The sequence below is a fragment of the Poecilia mexicana genome, unplaced genomic scaffold, assembly GCF_051168715.1.
Source record: "Poecilia mexicana isolate PSO_F unplaced genomic scaffold, ASM5116871v1 scaffold_1, whole genome shotgun sequence".
Taxonomy (NCBI): domain Eukaryota; kingdom Metazoa; phylum Chordata; class Actinopteri; order Cyprinodontiformes; family Poeciliidae; genus Poecilia; species Poecilia mexicana.
Genome location: NW_028263370.1, coordinates 19,359,526 through 19,382,161, shown reverse-complemented (window position 1 = coordinate 19,382,161; position 22,636 = coordinate 19,359,526). Strand labels below are relative to the sequence as shown.

General features: G+C 38.7%; 1 protein-coding gene across 2 annotated transcripts in view; it reads left to right on the top strand.

Moving 5' to 3' along the window:
• Positions 1-22,636, top strand: part of tenm3 (teneurin transmembrane protein 3) — a 248,719-nt gene that overhangs the window by 60,220 nt on the left and 165,863 nt on the right. The gene's annotated exons all lie outside the window — the stretch shown is intronic.

Sequence of the window (22,636 nt, the reverse complement as noted above, 5' to 3'; positions counted from 1 at the left end):
CAGGGTTGCCTCTAGATGATAACACTGAACGAGAAGCAGACACTTTTAATTCAATTATACCTTCAAAAGAACACTTGGTCTCATTTCATGTCGACTTCGCTTTGACTTTGAATTCTCCACATCACTGTGTCCACTTTTTTTTTTTTTTTAGCCGAGAAGACATTTCTCCGAAAAGGACTTCTTTTTTTTTCTTCTTTTTTTTCATTCTCCTGAAATGGAAGCCTACTTTTTTGAGGTTGCAGTCTTCAGCATTGCTTTTCTGCCACACACACACACTTCAGCCTTTGCGTGGGCATTAGAGTAGAAGGCAGGAAAGCCAGTTGGAGTTTCCATAATGTTAGTAAATCAATGCTTTTTGTTTCATCTCCGACAGAAGGCATCCCAAAATGCTGGCCGCAGGCGTTGCTCGTCAAATAACTGCAGTAATCTAAAGTATAAAGTTAAAACTTTATCATCCAGAAAGCATGAGTGCAGAGAAAAACTACTTTAGCTCAAAAGTCTTATAATGAGCAAACTTGGCATAAAACACAAAAGTTCCTTCAGAAGTTCTAATTTCTCTAATCTTTGGGTTTCTGTGGATATTATCTGGAGTGAAAATGAACAAGGAAGGTAAACCTAAATCTCATAGATCACATTAAGATCAAAGTTCAAGTAAATTGTGTTTCCGTAATGTAATTTATGGAAGTATTTTTGGCTTCTGTATGACAGAAATGAATTGAAGAGTGAAAAGTTTTGATCTGTCACCCAGTGTGTGCCAGAGTAATAGTAAAAGGTGCATTAAGCCGACCTGATTTGCCATCGGAACAATTTAACGCTTCGGCTTTTAGTCCTTGTGTTTTCTGAAAGGCTTGATGGTGATGTGTGTGTGTGTGTGTGTGTGTGTGTGTGTGTGTGTGTGTGTGTGTGTGTGCGTGTGTTTTGTAGGGGTGAGGTGACGGTTAGGTTGACGGGACTCTGCCTCTGCTCACACACAGAAAGAGAAGATGGGCTTTTGCTTTTTGCCTAATCACTTCCAGACAGAGATTTGCATTCCACCGCCACTCTCTCTAGTTTGGTGGAAGTGTGTGTTGTGTGTGTGTGTGTGTGTGTGTGTGTGTGTGTGTGTGTGTGTGTGTGTGTGTGTGTGTGTGTGTGGCTGGGTGTGTGTGTGTTGAGGACATCACTTTCTTTCTTTTCTCCTTCTTCCCATATATAACACACACATTGCGTTTTGTACAACAAATAAAAAAATTATAAGCTTCATTGAGACACGAGGGTGTGAGTGTGTTTGGTGTGTGTGACATAGCAAAGGAGGAAGTGGGTGATGGATTAAAGGAATTAAACTGTCACTGTGAGAGGAAACATGCTGAAAAACGGTGGATGGACAGACCGTAAAGAACGGAGGGCACAGACAGTGGTGGAGGCAGGAACATGTGTGACTGGTTAAGATTCCTGCAGGGATTTTACCCTGATAAGACGAAAGGGAGCAGTAAAATTTTACATCCTTTACATAAAAATGTATATACATAAAAATATGTATAATAGTTCAAGCAAAGTATTTACTTTCTGTTCCCTTAAATATGTTCTGTGTCAATGTATTTTCTGTTTTGCAATAATTTTACGTCTCCAGCTTTTATGACTTTGAGGCTTTGAGGCACTGCTCACTAAAACATCTGAATATTACTGCGCACAGTTATAACCGCTTTCTACTGACAGTTCAATATGATGAGGTGAGGTTTAAAAAGATTTATCGCCTTACTACTGTGTTATTACTCCACGTTCTTGGCTCACAATAGCAAAAAATAATCCAAGTAAAATCTTTGTTTTTTTTTCTACTCAGTTTTATTACAGTATTATTATCACAAAATATAACAGTTTTTTTTTTCTATGTTTCAAATTGAATTCTTTGTGAACATTTTGAAGCATTTTTTTTTCTATTTCTTTCTTTTTTTAGCTTTTCTGGAATGTTTTAGTGGATTAGGACTTGTGTGAGTTTCAGACCAACCCCTGTGCAGCACAATGCAGTCAGTCAGGCAGCACAGACAGCTGCTACATTCCACTAGTGGTAAAGCTAATGAGAAAAAAAACACTCTGAAATGGCACCACTAATGTTCAGCAGCACACGTCTACCTGCGTTATGTTGGAGCTTCTTTTTTTCAGGGTTTTTCTTCTTTTTTTTTTTTTTTGCAACAATCAGTTTGTTTATACTAAACAAGAGTCCACAAGTGAGCTCATAATTGTTATCTACATACATTTACCCAGAAATCTAAAAAGGTTATAATATGTATTTATTAAGGGAGTTAAATATCTGTGTGGCATAAAATTGCTTTAACAAAGAAATATAACCATAACTATATTTTATTTAATTGAGGGAAATTTTAGAAACGGATAAAATAGTTTTTAGGTACTTTATTCAAAAGTTTGTGGTAAAAATGCTAGAAAATATTATGTGCAGCATGCACAGTTCAGTGTGTTTACTTATTTTTTTTTTTACATTTTTGCGAACCTGACTCCATTTCAACCCACAACTCTGAGGCTGAATGATTGATTTCCAAGGCAACAGCTTTGATATGAAGATGAGAAGTTGGGTGGAAGCTAATATTTCCGTGTTTTTGTAGAATGTGTTATTTATTTTTACATTTGAACATTTCAGTGTTTTCCAGTTTTTTTTTTTTATTACACCAGTTTATTCCCTGTTCATATCAGATTAATCTTCGTTGTTGTACATAAAAGACTGACCTGTTTACTTCAAGTTCAGTTTTATTCATCACACAAGTTGCATTTAAAGTCTTTCTAACGTCATTTTAACGAAAAGTATTAAATTGATTAAATGTAAAAATAGTGGGATTCCTCCTAAATGAATTTAATTCAGTGCAGCAGAGTTTCACTTCATTTTCAAATCTGTCAGCCGAAATAATTGATTTACTCGAATGCAGCAGCTCAATAAAATGCAGTCCTGTTATAGTCCTGTCCTTTCTAATTGAAATAAATGAAACCTAATTGTTAATTACTCCGACGTTCTTTTTCCAAATGCTTTTCCATAGTGCTTTCTCTGACTAAATTGTTATAGTCCAAACGACAGTTTCCTCAAAATCCTATATTGGCTAATATATTGTCCTTTTTATTTAATTTCCATTTAGTAAATTATTTTTTAAACACTTGTCTTCTCAATTTAGCTTTAGCATGCTGAAAGAACAAAATTACATTTTGGATGAATGTTTTTCAGTTCCGTGTGTATTCACGGAGAGATAAAGGTTTGAAACACACTGTGTGTGTGTGCGTGGGTGTGTGTGTGTGTATCCTAGCGTTTCAGATTATTCTTTTTTTTTTCTTCCATCCTGAGGCTTTATCAGATTATTATAGATGTATTTGCAGATTAAAGGGACAGTGTGTGTGTGAAAAACTGACCACTGAGGCAGACAATGTGACTAGCCAACCATTATATGACCTGCTGGATCCCAGCACCGCTACACACACACACACACACACACGGATATATGTACATGTTCACATGAGCAGCCATGCATGCGCGGGGGAACACACACATTGTGGTGAACAGCTTTGTGTTTCTGGTCAAGGCCGGAGAAACAGGCTACCTGTCTTATATGCTGACTGATTATATATATATATATATATATATATATATATATATTATATATGTGTGTGTGTGTGTGTGTGTGTCCAGGAGTGTGAAGGTACTTTACATCATGAGAGTCGGTCTGCTTTTAAGGAACTTGACTCTTCTCGATTTCTCATTCCTGCACTTTTCCTGCACTCTTTCATTCTGACACACACACACACACACAAGCACACATACACAATGCTTAACCATGCATGCGCCCCACCACCTCCCCCAAACACACACAACTAATTCTATGTCTCTCTGTAGCTCTCTCTCCACAAATAGAGCATGATCTCCTAGCAACGAGGCCTTTGAGAGGGATGTGTGAGATAGATTGAGTGTCTGCAATATAGGAGTGTGTGTGTGTGTGTGTGTGTGTGTGTGTTTAGGTTTCAAAGCCAGAACGATGATGAAAGTCATCAGAGCAAGGACACCGCTTTGAAGCGGAAGTTAAGGAATGAATGCAAGAAGGCGGCTCGTCCTTGGAAGGAAAACTTTGTGGGTTTCCTTTCCGTCGGATTGCGTTACCGTTGGTGGGACAGAAACTTTTTGAATAGTTGTATATTGAACATCGATCTGCTGTATAACATTATTGTTCGGCAGCACAGACGCCTGGTAACAGGCCTGAGTGGTGGAAGAGCAGGAGACCTGAACGACATCCCAGGAGAGCGATGCCGGGCCGAGCAGGAGAAACCTTGATGCGGGTTCTGCTGGCTGTTGTATAATCTTGTTTACTCAAGCTGAGCTGGACCACGAATCAAACGGTTCTGGTGCACTGCTGGCAGCGCTCTGGGTTTTAATCTTACAACAACAGAAAAGGCAGCAGAATCTGAATGTTTTCTATCAATTGCTGCGTCTTAATCATGTTTTGTAATCGCACCGAGCCGAGGTTTTATTTTTTAGATCAGTTCTCATGTGCTGTTTAAACAAGTTTTTGACCATATTTGCTGCCATGACACGATATACATGTCAGTTTTCCACAAAATATATTTTTTTATTTCTTTACTAAACACAAATTGACCTTTTTTCTTTTTTATCTTTGAAGCCATAAAGGTAATCTAAGAAGCAATCAGTTTAATACAGAGCACATTTATGCATTTTGTTAGTAACTAATCACTGATGGCAATAATAACAAAAAAACAGTAATTTCAGGTTTTCAGGGAGTTTACTCCAGTACAGGGCAGCATATAAATTAAATTCAGGAGAACACACAACTGTGATGAGCTGGGAGTCTGCATGCTCCCATCCCTCACCAGCAACCCTGAAATATTTTTATAAGCATTTCATAAAAGATTTATTTGAATCGTTGTTCAGAAATTTGCGAAGAAAGCACAAATGTATTCAATAAACAAATGCCAGAGCAGAAAACAGAACAATCTTGTCTCAAAATTAAAGAAAGGGGGAAATATAATACATCTAATTACCAAAAAAAAAAAAACAGACCATAAACATCATGGTGCCATAAATAAAGCAAGTTTTTGTTATGCAAACATCTTTATATAATTAACCATCTCAGGTTTGGTTTTGATGCCTGTTTAGTAGATTGGAAACATAGGATTCATTTATTGGTTAAAATTCGACACATTTAAACATTCCCATCATGTTGGAACTTAGCGTTGCCCTGCAGGTGACATGTTGAAAAAGTTTGAACAAGTCCAAAAGATTGTCTACTTCCCAAAGATGTCTCAAAATAAACTTATTGTTTTAGCCTCTGCAAATTAAAAGGTATTATAGAACTTGATGACTTGCAAACTAAATCACTTATCACTGACAACTTTAATGACTTTAACGTTCAAACACTAGATGGTACTTGAGCAGAACCTGTTCACATTTGACTTTCCTTAGCTCCACCGCTCACTCACTGCTGCTGTCTTTCAACGGAAACCCAAAACCCTTTCAGTCCTGCTGATTCAAAAGAGGAATGCAGGCCTTCAAGCTCCTACATATCAACATTACCAGGCATTCTTGTGTTGCTTCGGTGTGCAGAGCCTGTAGGTGACGGATACGTCTGCTCACTTTCTGCTGCAACAAGAAACAAAAAGACAAGCGAGAGCCTTCTGGTAATTGGATACAGTGAGTAGTAATACAGCAACTAATTGTAGTTGTACATTCTTAATAAGTATGTATTAAAAACAAACAATTGAATAGAATATACTTTATTGATCCCCAAGGGGAAATCTTGGGTAATAAATACAAAGTTTGTAAAATATATATTTATACCTAAGAGTGATAAGTTCAAAATGACTATATATAAACAAATGACGAGCAATCACATGCAATATATTAATCAATAAATCTATAAATTAGTGCAGAAAAAAATTGGATCAAATAGCACAGACTTGTAAAGCATGAAGGCAACAAGCAGAAATGACTTTATGTGGCGCACTTTGGAAAAATGCTATAAATAAACATAAATAAATACAAATGCAAAGTACTCCAAATTTAATTGATGTTGCTTCATGCTCAGTAAAACTAGATTATGTAGCAGTAATCATTTGCTTTGAAGAACTTTGTACTGAGTGGACAAATGGGAGGTTGAAGGAAGCAAACATTTCCTTTGCTCTCCATGTTCAGAACACTTCCGTAACCACTTCTTCCCCCGTCTGTTCTTTGTAGAGTAAATTAGAAAAATGTACCTTTTTTGATGTTTGTTTGCTCTTATTTATTCCACCATAAAGTTGCAACACTGTTTCCCTCCACTTTTGGACCGCACGATATGAGAGCAGGGAGGTTTCCAAACAGATTCGGAGGAGTTTACACTAAGCTAAGAGAGGGAGAAAAGAGGAAGCTCGTGAGTGATGAGGTGCTTGCTGACAAAGTGTTTCTTATCAGAGACTGAGTCCAGATGGTTTGCAAACACACCTCCTCTTCTCGCTCTCTGCTGCTCCTCCTGTCTCTCTCATCCTCCTTATTTCACTTCTCTCCTTATTTCCTCCGTTTCTTCAGCTGCTTAATCCCCTCTTTCTTTTAACCGGACCCGATGCTATCTTGCATGGAGCATACCGCTATGAATCGGGCTCTTTAATAAAATGTCCCACCTTAGATAAAAGCGGAGTGTCTGTGTGATGGTAAAGTCCTTATCTAGAGAGCTGCACTCACTGGATTATGGTGGTCTGCAACTGCATTATGTCAGACATCACTCCTGCAGATGTCACAAGGTAGCAGAAGACAAAGTGCAGCTGAAGGGGGATAAGACGAGCAGATAACTGTCACAATCAGCCAGCTCTATAAGGCTGCATGTGATGAAACTCCTTCAGAAGGCAGGAAGTGACCAGAGGCAAGGCAGAATGATCGTCATCGCAAATATAAATGCAGATTAAATTGAAAAATTTTAATATTTCATATCGACAAATATATAAAAAATTTATACCAAGAGTAAATACAATAGTGCATTTTTAATTATTTAATTTATTCAAGGAAAAACACCATCCAAACATTTTTAACATGAAAATGCAATTGTTAAATCATAAATTAACTCCGATTAACCACATTTTATAATAACCACACCCAGGCCAGGTCACTGCCAGTTCAGTGCAATGAAAATGTCACTACAGCAGGCTTATTAACCTAAAAAATCACATCAGTTACAGATTTAAAGTAATAGTCGCAAGCAGCTCTCAGTTCTGAAAGTGCTAAATTCAATTTAGAAATACTTCCCCAGAAATAATTTAAATAGCGTTTTAACTTGTATTATCCAAGTTGTAGAAATGTCTCCTGTAGCCGTCTGTATTACAGCTATCCTGCGTAAGCCTCTGACTGAAGACACTGTGTTGTCTCATAAAGAGGAAGCTACAGGTCATCCATAATGTAAAAAGGTAATTCTGAGGTCTGTGATGCTTCTGAACCACAGTGTAAACCAGCACGGATGACTAAAATTTGAAATGGCTGACCTGCCGTTCTCACTCCTGGATCACATCAAGACATTGAATATTTGCCTCGGTTTTAGTGTTCTTGATTCACCAATAAAAAAGACACTCGGCAGTAAAAAGGCCTTCATGAGGAGAGATCCAAGGAAAACCTGTGCCGACGAAAAACACAGAGTCCCGACTCACATCTGGCAAAAATCATTAATTCTGCTTCCTCCAAAAAGAGAAACGCTGAAGGATTTGTGTGCCTTAAAGTTAAGCTGCCTTTATACATCTGGACAGTGATACAAAACACAACTCCACCTCTGAATGGCTAAAAAAAAGACATAAATGATTGGTGGTGTCGTAATCCAGAGGTGAATCCAATCAGATGCTGTAATGTCACATTAAACAAAAGCCTCAGCATCGCTTGATGGTAGCTGCTGCTACCAAACATGGTGCAACCAGCTATTAAATTTAACTCAAATAGTTTTTTTTTTTTTTTTTTTTTCTCAATTTGCATGAGGTTGTTTTTGAAAGCCGTTTCCCATTAATTCAATAACTGGGTTCTACGTGTACTCAGGTTATCTCATTCATAGATGTTTGATCAGAGACATTGAAGTGTGACAAAAAGTCAAAAACAAAAGAAATCTGTTAAGGGTCAAATACGTTTTATGACACCGTTTGTGTGTGTGTGTGTGTGTGTGTGTGTGTGTGTGTGTGTGTGTGTTGTTACACACAGCCAGAGGACATGTTCAGTACAGCCTGGCTCCTTTGTGGTTTTATCTGGCGTCTCTGGGAAATAAAGACTGACGTAATGGGAAAAGGAACCATGAGCACCAGGTTGTGATGGGTGTGTGTGTGTGTGTGTGTGTGCGCGTACTTCTACTTGATAGTGTGTGTGATAGTGTCGGCTCATATCAGTACTTTTATAAAACATGAATGTTTATATTATTGGCAAATAGTTTCCACTGTTTTTACTTAAGCAAACCTTTATTTTATCTTCATACACATTTATGAAAGCTTTGCAAAAAATGCCAGTTTTTTGTTGCACAACATGTAGTGGCCATAATGCATGATGTTTAATATTCACTAGCCAATTTGTTTAAATCATTTGAATAATTTCCAGTCTACGTAGTCCACGTTTCATATTGTCCATAAACCCATATTTCCTTACATCCCATATCCCCCAGATTATTTTCACATTTAATTCTACTTGTCTTAAATTATGCATGTTTCAACACAGTGGTGCTCAGAAAACATTTTTAGGTTTGCTTATGTCATTAATGTTACTGTTGTTCGTTGTTTTTTTGCATTTACTATGCATTCGTGCATTTCTTTGTTTTCCTGTCAGCAATGCTTGCTATATAGTCCAGGACTGAAGATCCTGAAGATTTAGTCCATATTTCAATAGAAATATGGACTAAAATCCATATTTCTATGTGTTGCTTATTCAAACTGTTACACAGAAAATCAATCACTTCTTTTTTGCAACTAAACAGAAACTTCTTTTTCTTTTTTTATGGTTTTGTAGATGTTAATGATTTAAAGTAAACCAAAGTGAGGGTAACTAGAGAAGACACAATTAAGAAAATATGTTTTAAAAAGTTATCTTTACAAAAATAAGTTACATTTTAGTCTAAAAACAATGAATCATGTACAGTCAGAGTTTTTTCTGAGTTTGTCATTAAATAATGAGACATAAACATACATAAGTCATTCACTCAGATCAAATTACTCTCAACTACAAAACTGAGTTTATTTTTTAATGAACAGTGATGATGCATTTTTTTGAATACATAAAACACTTTTTATCTGTCTTGCTGCAAACTTTACAACCATGCCTTGAGGAAAGTGTAGCTTCACAGGAGAGAGAGTAAGGCGAGACGAGGCGAGTTTTGCCCAGGGAGCTGTGAGCGACTGGATGCTCAGGTGAATCCTCTGACTGAGATCATAACAGCCAGCATTTTCACAGCCGCAGCCCGAGTGGAGAGGGATCAGACAGAATGATAACCCCGGACATTAATCTGCTGAGGAAAATCATAGACATTCAGCTGTGTTGGAAAAGCTGAGAGAACAAACACAGAGATGCCCTCTATACGCCGAGGAGACCCCCTCCTTCTGCCCCACCACCCCCGCTCCCTCCACTCAGCTCTTTTGTGAGGTTGTGTCGGGTAAGCGAAGGTTACAACCCCCAACAGGCTGTGGGGTCATCTTACAGGAAGGGTGTGTGTGACCTGTCTGTGTGTGTGTGTGTGTGTGTGTCAGAGACAGACCTGCCCAGACATGTATGCTTTTTTTTTAATGCACTGCTATGCATCTTTGGTCAGATAACGGATTTGCTGTGATTCTTGTTGGACACACAAACATGTTTTTGCATGTCAAACACACACACACACACACACACACACACACACACACACACATTCAGTCACAGATTGAAACATGTGGTAGCTGCTGCTTAATGCTTTCTTCGCTGTCTTCCATATGACGAATACATATATATTTTGTCTTATGTTTGAATAGTTATGAATCTCTTGACGTTCTCTCTTTCAACTTTTTATATTTGCATTTTCAGTTTTGTTTATCTTTTTTAATCTCACCTGTTTTGGTTTTATGCCTTGTTGCCGGGTTAGGAGGAGCCGCGGGAGCTCCAGACCAGTCTTGGAAGATTTCGTTCCTCCTCAGTTTGTTTATTTAATTGATTTTACGTAGCAGCAGCCACTCGAGACCTTTAATACAAGTGAATGCATCCTTATATTCCACTTTTCTGCATCTGAAGTAGTGACACACATGTTTCCCATTCTCAATGTTCCCCTGCAGTCAGTAAAATTTATGACTGTGGCGCTGTCGGACGAAATCACCAAAAGGGAAAAGAGCCTTCTTTTCATCTTGTCTCCGTTTCCATGTAACCTAATCACACAGAATAAAAGTTAGGTCAGGGCACACTTCACCCTTATCTTCTATTACACATATGTTTTGTGCGTTCATGTCTGAGGGTGGGGGGTTTCCCAGTGTTCCTTGGGAGCGTTTCTGCTACCAAGGAAGGTTTTCAGGGACACACATGAAATAGAGCCCACAAATCCACTCTCGAATGTCTGCATTCTCAATATTTTCTCTGTTCAGAAGATTTTGGCCGTCATAAAAAACATTTTAATATGTGGTTTGATTGTAATTGTGGGTTAGAGTTATTGGATATCTACATGCATGAGTTTTGAAATCACGAGTTAAACTGAGTTTACAGTAGACACATTGAACTCAGCGAGAGAATATGTGGATTGATTGCACCAGTCCTGCCCCTGCGGTATTGTAGTTCTATCTGGAAGGTTAGAGTTAGAGCAGGCTCATCTGTAACGGCATTTGTACATTTGTACAGGACAAACAGTCATGCAGACACACCAGACAGTCATGTTTTTGGACTGTGGGAGGAAGCCGGAGTACCCGGAGGGAACCCACACATGCAGAGGGAGAACATGGTGACATCATGCAGGTCTGGGGAAGGTCCGGGATTCGAACCTTCTTGCTCCAAGGCAGCAGTACTACCAACTGCACCGCTGTGCAGCACCTTGACATCTCACATTCGCTCAGTACATGCTTTGTGTTTGTGGTGCAACTTGACAAAAGTTTGTGCCCTCAGAGAGGTCACTGGTCGTTTTGCTCCTGTTCAGGTTAGACAATCAGACATTATATCGTTGAGTTATATCGATGACATTTTAAAAATAAATATGGACTGATATAAAATAAACTATGATTTGAAAGTATAATTAATTCAGATTTTATTGCTTTTAACAATTTATCAAAAACTGTAACAATGTATCTGCACTAAATTAATTTTTGGCACAATAATCATAAATAAGCATATAAGCATTTTTATTGTACGATGCTGGCACATCCTGTGTGTGTGTTTGCATGTGCATACACATAAAGAAACAATGACTTTAGCATTCATGCATTTAGACCAGCAACAGTCATCCTTTGTGCATTTTGTGACACTTTGCATGCAGATTGTTTAGATGAAAATGTACTTCCTCGTTTATTAATACCTTCCTGTGTAACATATGTGGCTGCTGCGCCCACTCTTTGCATTTAATGCCAGCGGTGAGGCGAAAGTCAACCAATTAAGCCGACATCCATATGTAGCATAACACTCACTGCCCACTCAGCTTCGTGAGTGCAAACACACACATGCTGGCACATTTGGGCTCCCACTTTTCTCAGTTAGTTTTCCGCTCTTTTTAATTATTCCCTCAGACAGGTTGATTTCATTTATGCATTTCATTTGAATAAGCGGCATGCGGATGTAACTAGTCTCAGATGATAATTACATTTTCTCTGCCGGACTGAAGCAGAAGGACTTTACTATAACAGGTGCCTTTTGCACACACTTACACACCTGGTCATGGCACATATCAGCCTGCGATGTCCACCTTCTGAATTTGATCAGTCTTCCTTCTTTATGTGCATGCATGTATGTAAATATGAACAAAGCCCAGGTTTTCTTGTAAGATAAGTTCAGAGTTAAACTTGTTGCACTGAGCTAAAATGGCTTTCTTTCTAACAGTATTGTTTCATGTTTGTTAAAAAGTGGGCAGTCAGTGCTTCAATGTAGGGCCTTGATCAAAAGATCTGTGTATTATTGGGTATTGGATGCGACTAAAGACTGGTCTTTGATTTACAGGATCATTATTTATATTCTAAACATTTTTGCTTACTCCTCGTTTGGTTTAGTCCTGATGCTCGGTGTTTTCGTTGCCACCAAGTGAATCGACTTCTGGTTGTTGCAATCAGTTGCTTGCTTTGACATAATCTGAGTGCTTGTAAAGCTGGTGATGCACAGATTTCTCAGCTGCTGCGTAGGTTCATGTAGAACTGACTGACTTGGTGGCTGAGTGATTCAGCTTTCAAAAATCTGATTTGTTGATTTCTTTTTCTGGTTCATCATAATGGACCAACAGAGTAATCTGACAATACTGGTAAAAACCCTTCAAATACTAACAATAAACTTTATCTGTGTTTTGTTAAAAAAAAATAATCTCAGCAACACAACAACCAACTCTTAAAAGTAAACTTTATAGCTGCTGCTGCATATTATGCATAGAAAACAGTCTTGTTTTAAAGTACCACTTGCTATTTAAATTATACATATTTATCTCATCGCTTACTTGTAAGACCTGTTGTTAATTGCAAACAAAACAAATATGAAATAAATGTTGTCCAGCTGGTATTTTATCTAACATACAGTATCTAATAGTAAGTTGTTTTCCTCCCAAATATTTCTCTAGACTTTTTAAGCTTCTTTAAAAATTATGTTTTTAATTAAAACCTCTGTTCATAACATTTAATCATTTAGTTAGAGCCAAATCAATCTGTACAAATCTGCTGCAGTTTATGTTGCGCAGTTACCAGTTTATGAGGTAAATAAATTGGTTTTTACCTGATAAATTGGTAAATACAAATTTACCAACTGTTCTCACAGAACAGGAGTCTGAGACGTTTCTTTGTCCCTTGATAAAGACGTGCAGAAAACATCACAAGGAACCGAAAATAACATTGTCAGCAAAATTTGAGGCGTGTTTTATTAAATTACTTCACACCTGACGCTGGAAGAATACACATCCCTCTAAAATAGCTGTTTAGCTCCAGCAGAGCTTTTGTTTAAACAGAATGGGGAATAAAATGCATAAGCTGCAAAAACATTTCTTTCAAAAATCTTTGTATTGACTCCCTGTCATCCACCCTAACCAAATAAGACTCTTTAAGTAGCCTTGGACTCAGTTGTTATAAATCCCAGCTTGTGTTATGGCAGGCTGCAGCTCCATGGGGTAATTAGCATCAAGGCAGCCAGCCAGGCTCGGGGTAAGGAATGATAGTTTATGACTGAAAGCACAGAAACAAACATTTAAGACCAAAACTGAGCCAACAACAACCATTCAACAGGATCCATTTACAGTGTTTGTATACTGCGCACTCTGTTTGCATTTTTTTATAAACTAGAAGCAAGTATTCTCGTTTGTAGACGACAAAGGTTTCATTAACTTCCTTCAGTTTCTTAAACACGTTACACAATATGTTGTCGTAGTTGGGTTAGGTTATTCCTGTAGCCTCTGATTGTGGTTGCAGGGTGCATGAGTGAAAAAACAAAAAACAACAACCAGAAGAATCTCTTGGTTTTTTTTGTTGTTGTTTTTAACAGAGATTGATTTTCATGGCTGCTTCAAATTGAGGTGCTGCTTTCTTCTTGTTTCTCATCTGTTGGTAAAATATGTAAACTGAGCAATGCAGCGCTGGAATAATCCCATTTCACTTTGTGTGCATGTTCAACACACACTCCTTTAACCCACAAGCTCATCAGAGATTCCACAGCTGCACAGTATGTCACAAATGTATCATTGTATCGGTAAGAAACCACACACTGGGCTTATCAAGAGTACCTGCTCCAAATGCAATGAATGTTAGCAAATTATGTAAGTAGAATGCATTATGGCTAACTGTGCCTGTGATGTATTTGACTTGTTTTTTGTTTTTTTTTAATGCAGCATAAAATGTTTCAGAAGATAAAGAGGTGATAAGGAGGTCAAGTCATTAAGAAACTACAACTAAGTTTCCTCATTGCCAAAGCAGCAGATGTATGCCAGAAGCTACTTTTTTTTTTAATCTTGTTGTTCAAATGGAAATAATAAATTTGATTAAATTCTTTCCAGCAGCTGGAACTCATTACCTTGACTCCATGTTTGCTATGAACCCAAAGTAGAAAGACATTTAGTTTATTTATCACAACTTGTATCATTAGTGCAGCATACGCCACACCATTTTCCTGACATCATGCAGCCTTTACAGATACAACCACAAACAGTGCAAGCAGTATGGGAGCTTCCCAGGGTCATGTGTGTGATTATCAAAATGGACAAAAAAAAGAATAAACTCAGCTAAGCTGTACACCAGTTGGTGCAAAAATACAGCCACTAACATGTAATTAGCTGCCAAAACAAAGCTTTTTACTGGAACTTCTGCTCTGTGACTGGAGTCGGTCTTACCAACACCACTGGGAATAGGGTGGATAAAAAAGCTGATTGACTGTGCCACATTTCTCTACTTTTATTTTGTGACTTCATAGTTTGTAGGCCATCATAACTTTTGTAGAATCCACAAATCAGCAATAAGTGATATTATTCTGCTCATTAAGACAGAAACGGATACGGTAAGCAGTCCTGCCAGCGATTCCCTAATAAAGGTGCTACTGTTCCCCTTTGATATTTTACACAGACCAAACGGAGACAGCTCACCGCCACATCAGTGTGTGCTTACAGGCTACAATCTAACATTACAAAATAAGCAGCTGCTGTTTTGCTTAGTAGGGTGATGCTGGTCTGGTTTTCACTTTCATATGAACACCCAGAATATCTCCATCCCTGGTGTCAGTTTCCAAAAGTATCTACATTGGCCATCTTTTGTGTTTTTAGTTTTTTACACACCGATGTGCATCTTCTGCAGCTCAGCTGTGCTCTAAAGGGAAGAGTCCAAACTCTGCAAATAACTGAAGCACATTTAACATAAGTGTCCCTGTGGTTATGCCAAAATGACCTGCTTATTGTGGAATCACAGCTTAACTTTGCTCGTTTATAGCAGTTTTGCTTGTTCATCCATCCCGGTGCCCTTCAAACAACTGCGCAGACACAACCTCTAATGTGAAAGAGGCAGAGACGGAGGAACAGTGTGTGTCGAGAGAAAATAAAAACAGAGGGCAAAAGGATTGATAGAAGAAGCAAATCAGAAAAAGACTGGAGGCTGTTTGAATCTAATGCTATGCAGAGATGCAGAGACTAACCAGTGCATGAACAGCAAAGCTTAGTGCTTTGATTTACTGGCAGGCCATCACTGTGGAAACGGATTAGTGACCTCAATTGTAGCAAGGTCCCACTCAGGTACACTCCGTAGGTGTGTGTCTGTTTGTCTGTGTGTGTGCGTGTACATGCGTGTGTGTGTGTCAATTCAGCAATCAGCCAGTAAATACATGTGTTTGTCTGTGGTAGTTTTGATCTGAGGATTGTTCTCAGCAGATTTTAGGCACATGTTCCTTTTATATTTGATGACTTTATTAGGATGTGGTTCTTTTGAGGACCGAAGTCCAACCATAATTAGAATGACTGCTGTGTTACTTGCATATGATGTTTGCATCTGTTTGCATCAAAACAATCCAACATTTGAAATGACATACTGAGCAGGACACCGTCTTTGGGAAGGCAGTTATTTTATCATGTGCATGATGAGACTGTGAACAGGTTTTCCACACATCTGGATGCAAAGTCTATATGTGTGTGTGTGTGTGTGTGTGTGTGTGTGTGTGTGTGTGTGTGGGTGTGTGTGTGTGTGTGTGTGTGTTTGTGTGTCTGACTGTGCCACAGCTGATAAATTCCTGATTTTACGATCAACCAGCAAAAACAGCACATCCGTTTCCTACCCAGCTAAGCTTAAATAAAGACCTTTGTAACATTTCAAAGTTGTTTTTTTAATAGAACAAAGAAATGCTGAAAATAAATCATATTTAAGAATAATATAATTGAAAAATCATAAAGTTTTAGATGTTAAAATAATAGAAGCACAAATTGCTTACAACATAGCAAATGTCCAAAAGAGATTTTTGATATGCATTGAGAGGACAGTTTTGTTTATTCTGATTGAATCCTCATTATGCTAATTGGAGGAGTTTAGTCTCATGTGTTGCTTCTCAAACCTGATTCTATAATGGATAATAACTGTATCCATAAATCAGACCTGTATGAACTATGTTGGATATTATAAAAGGCAACTAAACATTTACGTTACTAGCTAGTAGGACTGAAAAACGTATTATGATACGACAAGGGCGTAGGTTCGGTCTAAGTTTTGGTGGGGACCTTGACACCCCCCCCCCTCCCCCGGCAGCACAGTGAATTAATAATTCACTTCACATTGGCTTAATAACCCCCTCCCCCCAACCATAACCATATCATACATCTTGTGTATACAACCAGATACAGTCATACTCAGCAGATCAAAAAGTAAAGAACACTTTACTTTTTCCTTTACAAAATTCAGCAAACGTTACAAGTAAGATCAAAAGAAATATCCTCTGGATACAGCAAACACAATTGCAGATAAGAAGAAATCAATAATAAAATAAAAAAGAAAAAATATTACATAATTAACAGACCTATTCTACCTCACATTCAGTGCTGACCTTACTAAACACCGGACTTTACAACAAATGCGTTGCGTGATCTAACTTATGGGTCCACTCACTGTACTTACAGCCGACGTAGCGAAATAACTTCTAATGTCTGTCCTTTTCTTTTTTGGTGGCGACATGGTCTCGAGACTCAGAAGGAGACGCGTGTGCCCAGCTAGCCGCCGCCTTTTGCAGCTAATCAAAGAACGTCCGACGATTCAACTGACTCCCCCTCCCCCCACCCCCCCGACAGCACCGTTCCGACACGGTCTCGGAGGCTCATAATAAATGTCAAACTAAGAAGCTTCCGTTCCGCGCACCGCCTGTTGCTGCTAATCAAAGATCGTAGATCCACGTTCTTTGAGCCAATATGGCAAAAATTGGTCGGGACTTTTTCATATCCCGTGAATATTGGTCGGGACATGTCCCTACCGTCCCTACCCAAACCTACGCCCATGCGATACGATGTTTTCATTGAAGAATTTTGACAGTGATCAGTTTAGTGGACCGGGTGACCTGTTTGGAGCATTTTGCACAGAAATGTGTGGTTGTCCAGGGTAACGGGTTTCCTGCAAAGAGCTGCTTGTTACAACAAGGCTTTAACAGCAAGCAGAGAACTTGTATTTCTCTGACTCAACCCACAAAATCCAAAAACATATTTTAAAGGGGTCATAATGTTTTGGCTCATCAGCACCATCTCTCATCAGTTTGGATGAGCTAATGTTGGGGGATACCTGGTGAGTGTGCAGCAGACCAGGTCATTATGAGCTGTCAGGAGTCGCTGTTACAGACTGAGGAAGCAAACAGTGAGCTGAAAGCTAAGCAGGGCTGCGGGCTGGAATGGTGAGAATAAGCTAATTGATTTTCGTCACTGACACAAAATTGACTAATGGAGCTTTAAATTACAGGGAAGGCAGGGGAGCTTTGTTATCATATCAGACATTCATGTTAAACACAGTACTTCAGTTAAAATCTACACAAGATTTAACACTCAAGTGGCACGACGAATGAATAACCAGCTGGGCCACGGATCCTAAAAAGGTGATTCTCCTAAAATCCCCCGTCCCCTCTGCCAGCTCTGATGAATAATTGCTAAAAAGCTCGAGATTTAAAGAAGCGCCTGGAACATTTGCTACGGTTGCCTCAGGTTACCCGTTTCACTGTTTGCTGCAATTATGTCAAAACCATTAAGTGATATTTTGCCTTGTTTCTCTCGTATGAAACTCAAAAGCAGTCGGATTGAAGGTAACGCTATATTACGATGAGTCGGATTCTGGCAGGTATAATTGGCAGTTATTTGACAAGGTCTCAGTTTATGAGACTAAAGATAAGATCTAGCCTCATCACCGATGGGTCTGATGTTCGGTTCAGATCTCATATTATCGTGTGAGTTGGTCGGTTGTAGTTTTATTGTCTAAATGGGACCACCAACTTTTAAGACGTTAAATTACTGATTTCCTGTCAGTTATCAGTACATCAAAAATTACTTTAAGCATCAATCATGTAATTTATTGAGACAATCTTTGACAGCTGCATTTAGCATTTGTTCTCTGCTGATTGGATCACCCAAAGCACAGATCAGCGGTAGCTTTGAACGGGGCCCAAGATGACAAATGATTCTCTGGAGTTATTTGTTTGTCTGCTTGGGTCACTCATCACAGTTTCTGCTGATTATGGCCTGAAATGGGAGCTGAATGAACATGTCTGTACAGCTGCAGGCTTCATTGAGCACAGCTCTCAGGAAAGGGAGGAGAATTTATCAACCGAGCCGAGATGACGGCTGTGAGAGAGGAGGAGAATTGGAAAGAGTGGCTAAACCAGGACATCAGGATCAGATTTTAATCTGTCAATTAAGCTGAGTGAACAGAGACATTCCCTGACACCCCCCCGCTCGCCAAACCTGGCTCAAGATCTTTCGCTTTTTCTTCTTTCATCTTTCTTCCTAGTTGTTCTGTAAATCTGGACTTGATATAAATTCATTAACACAAAGTCTTTTTTATTTTGGGGGGTTTTCCCTTCTCTTCATCCTGTTTTCCTTTTCTTCTTGCATTGACCGACTTTCTTTTAAGAGTGTACCGACCAAAATCCAGTGGCCAAATTCCAATTTCAGCTTCTTGTAAAACTGCCAGCATTGATTTTAGCCGACTTCCAATTTCTTTTTAAAAAATCCAATATTAGATATTAAAAACAGACTTAAAAATATTATTTCTAGCTTTCTTTCGCGGAGCAGTTCTCAATTATTTATGATAGCAGAGGCAACAACACACAACTGTAAGTCAGAGCAGTAAGTGTAAAACAGGGCTTGAATAATGTTTAGAAACAGAAAAAATGAGAACATCAGTCAGAGAGGTTAGCAGTATGAAAACAGCAGTATGTACGTACATTTGAGATTTTCAAAACACTGAAGATTTCCATCCTGAATTTCCATGATTGAGATTGGAAGATAAAACAGAGCTACTTTGCAGAAGTTCCTTCAGCCTTCCTGTTATCTGCTGAAAGTTTTACACTCTCTTACTCTCTTGCTGGCTTAATCACCTGAAGAAACTGTGAAAACTATGGTTTCCTTTTAACCAGCTTTGTTAATCTCATTACTTTACTAATTTCATTTTTAAACACCTCAGTAAAACTTCAAATATCAACATGCTTTCAGTTTTATTTGCTCAGCAGCAGTTTCACATCTAAAAGTGTTGTTTGCTACAACTCTTTTGACATAGGTCAGAAAAACATTAGAATTTTTAAAGTGTGGTAAAAAAAAAGGCTACATAAATTCAGTCCACGTTCTGTTTGAGTGTCTGACCGGTCAGTCGGCGTTGAAGAAGCAAACCACCTCTCTGTAGTGTCTCTTGTTGTTCATTTTAGGAAACTTCAGAGTCTAGCTACAACTGACGGGAACTTGAGAATTGAGCCAATAAATGACTAGTTCTGATTGTGTAATTTTAACTACGTTTAATTACATCTCTTTGTTAAAACAAATAAAAAAGGAACAGGAGTGAATGTGACTATCGTGAAAGGACTGATTTAGGAAATTTTACACTTTAGGAAAGATGACAAGCATGGCCTGCAGAACCAGACCATGAGCTTCTTGAATGACTGACAGTTTTTCTAAGAGAAAATGAAAAACTAAATGCATCAAGGGTTAGAGGTACAAGCAACACAACTAAGCTCCAAACGTATCCCTTTTGTTTGAAACAATGTGAAACAAAAATAGTGGCACAACATCATGAAGCAATTTGCTTTATTATGTTTCTTCTTCCAAAGAAATTAAAAGAAGTCTGGAAAAATCCAAAACAATTTATGATCATTTAAGATGGATCTGCCAAGCTGAGGGTAAGGAGAGAAGGAATTATGAAGAGAACATAAGTATATATTTGTATTGTTCTGCTGAAATGCAAATTCTTTGAAGTGCTGTAGTAATTTGGGCTTGTCTGTCTGCAGCACATTGTTCAGAAGTGCAATGACTTCTCCCAATGCAACTTTACGAACCTGTCAGGGACACTTTAGAGAGGAAAGTCCTTCTACTGGCAACCTCTCCACTTTGCAGAGAGAGCTGCAGAGTTTTTCATTTATTTTTCTTCAAACATTGTATGGTCTGACCTTGGGATGATTTAGCTGGTATTTAATTTGGCAACTGTCTTTAGTTTTTCTGTTTGGGAAAATGGGGAGTTCTCGATCTTATAACACTTTCCAGATTGAGGGCAGTCTGGGTTGCCTCTCTTGGATTGTTGCTGATGTTTTTCCCCCTTTGTGTGATCTTAACATACCTGAACAGTTGGCAGCAGCAAGTTTTTCTGTTCTACATTCCCTGATAAATAAATCTCTGAACAAAGTAAAGAAAAATGTACTCCTCACCATGACTTCATCCTGTACCTGCGTCTCTCTCCCCATCTTCATCCACACCGGTCTCAGAGGTTGAGATGGTACACACTGCTTCACGCGTACACTACTCGCATCTTGCAGCAGACTTGTATGTGATGTGACAGCAGGGTCACAAAGGCATTTTAGATGCTGACCCATTTGTCGGGACGAGGGGCAGTCTCTTCATCTCAGGAAGCCACATACACACACAGAGGCTACATCTCCCGACTACCGTATGCACAAAACTGCTCCTACACTGAATCGGGATTTCGACAAACCTCAATGATTGCCGAGATGCATGGTTGTCATATTTAGAAAGAAGTTCACGTTTTTGCACTGAGCAAAAACCATTCACTTTTTTCCCCCCCACATGCACTCAGAGAGGGCTGATGTGCGTTTCAGAGTAGAGCACTGCGGTGTAGTGGCTGCTTACATGACCCTAGGGTGCATGGCTTCACATTCAGTGGATTCAATCGATCCTGACACAAGTGGAATTTGATGGAAACAAATGAAAACAAAAGAAGCAGGTTACAAAAGGCTCTCTCTGTGACCATCCCCCTCCGAATGCAGCTCTGAGCTGCTGATGGATTATGTAGCTCTGGGAAAGAGTTTTTATATAGCTGGACTGTGTGGCTTTCGGGCCTCTACAGTAGCCATTTCCAGCCAGCCTGCATATGTTCGCTTGGCTTGGTCTGTGTGCGGATTCTGTAAGGCTGACTTTTAAATTAAAGCCTGGGGCAGCCAGTTAAAACCAAACAGACAGCAGACAGGCTCAGTCACCCTAATACCAAACGCCATCATTTACTTTAGAACTGCCCTTAATGCTGCTCTGTTCACTCATTTGCACAGTCTGAAAAATGAAATTGAAATTGTTTTTAGTCGGTGGTAAACCAGTTCTGCTGCTTGTTTAGGACCAGTTCTTTCAGTTTCCAATCATGAAAGCTGTGGACCTTTCATTGGTTCTGACTTTGCACCCAAATAGAGATGCAAGATATCAATTAATGAGTTGATAAAAATTTGAGTGATGTCATTAAATTTTAACATTATTTTGTGTCGGCTGTGTTAAATACGGACTGATGAGAAAATTGCTTTTCTCGCATTATTAAACGTGGACATATCTATGAAATATAATGAAGCATTAACCTCTTGCTTGGGTTGTTGTATACAACAATGAGAGATGAAAGAATAAAATATGTGAAACACTTAATTTCCCATGAACAGAGAGACGCTCATACAGATATTTCACTCTTGAAGGAATGGTAAAACTTGGCTCAAAGAACTACAGTCATGTTACAGTTTTTCTGCATGATACCACGTAACACATCAGTAATTTTTGGTTGAGATGTTGACACTATTTTGTTGTAATTCTCGGCTGAATCAGCACTATTAAGGAGAAACTCGAGGAGGTTGTTGAGTGTTAATATTTCAGAACAAAACCACATAAAGTGCATTTTGCATCCTACACCGGGCTCTTTTTGGACAATTTCTCTTTTCTCTTCTGGTGTGGTTCCCCCATCTTTGTTTCTGTATCAGCTTACTCTGCTTAAGCATGATCAGCAACACCCTCTGCTGGACAGCAGTCAAATGACAACACTGAAAGAAGGTTGAAGTGGAGGTTAATTTTAGTGGAATAAACCATGAAGTGACGTACGTAAACACAGTCTTTGCTGTCTAATCTGATACATAGGATTTTTTTTTAATGGTAATCTAACTCTGAAGACCCAGTTTGCATCACTTCTCAGAGACATTTTTTTGTTGCTAGATTGTAAATCCTACTTGACATGGTGTGTGTATTGCCCAAATTTCTGTGCTGCCCATAAGTAAAGATCATTTGTCAAAAATGGCTGTCAAGATAATAAAGTGTTCATGTGTACAAGTTAACCTGGTGGTATTAATACTTGGAGAATTTCCTATAGGCATCTCTACAATTAAAAACAAAAATAATTGCAATGTTTCTCCTTTAGCCAGTGTGTTTATTTCTTTCTGTTTTGTGATGGAGTGGCATTCTGTCTGAGTGTAGCTCTAATCGGTTGACTACTGGAGATAGACATCAGCCCCTTATGACCCTGAAGAGGATTAAGTAGATGGAGAAAATGAATGGATTAATGTTCGTCATGTAAAAAAAGAGCA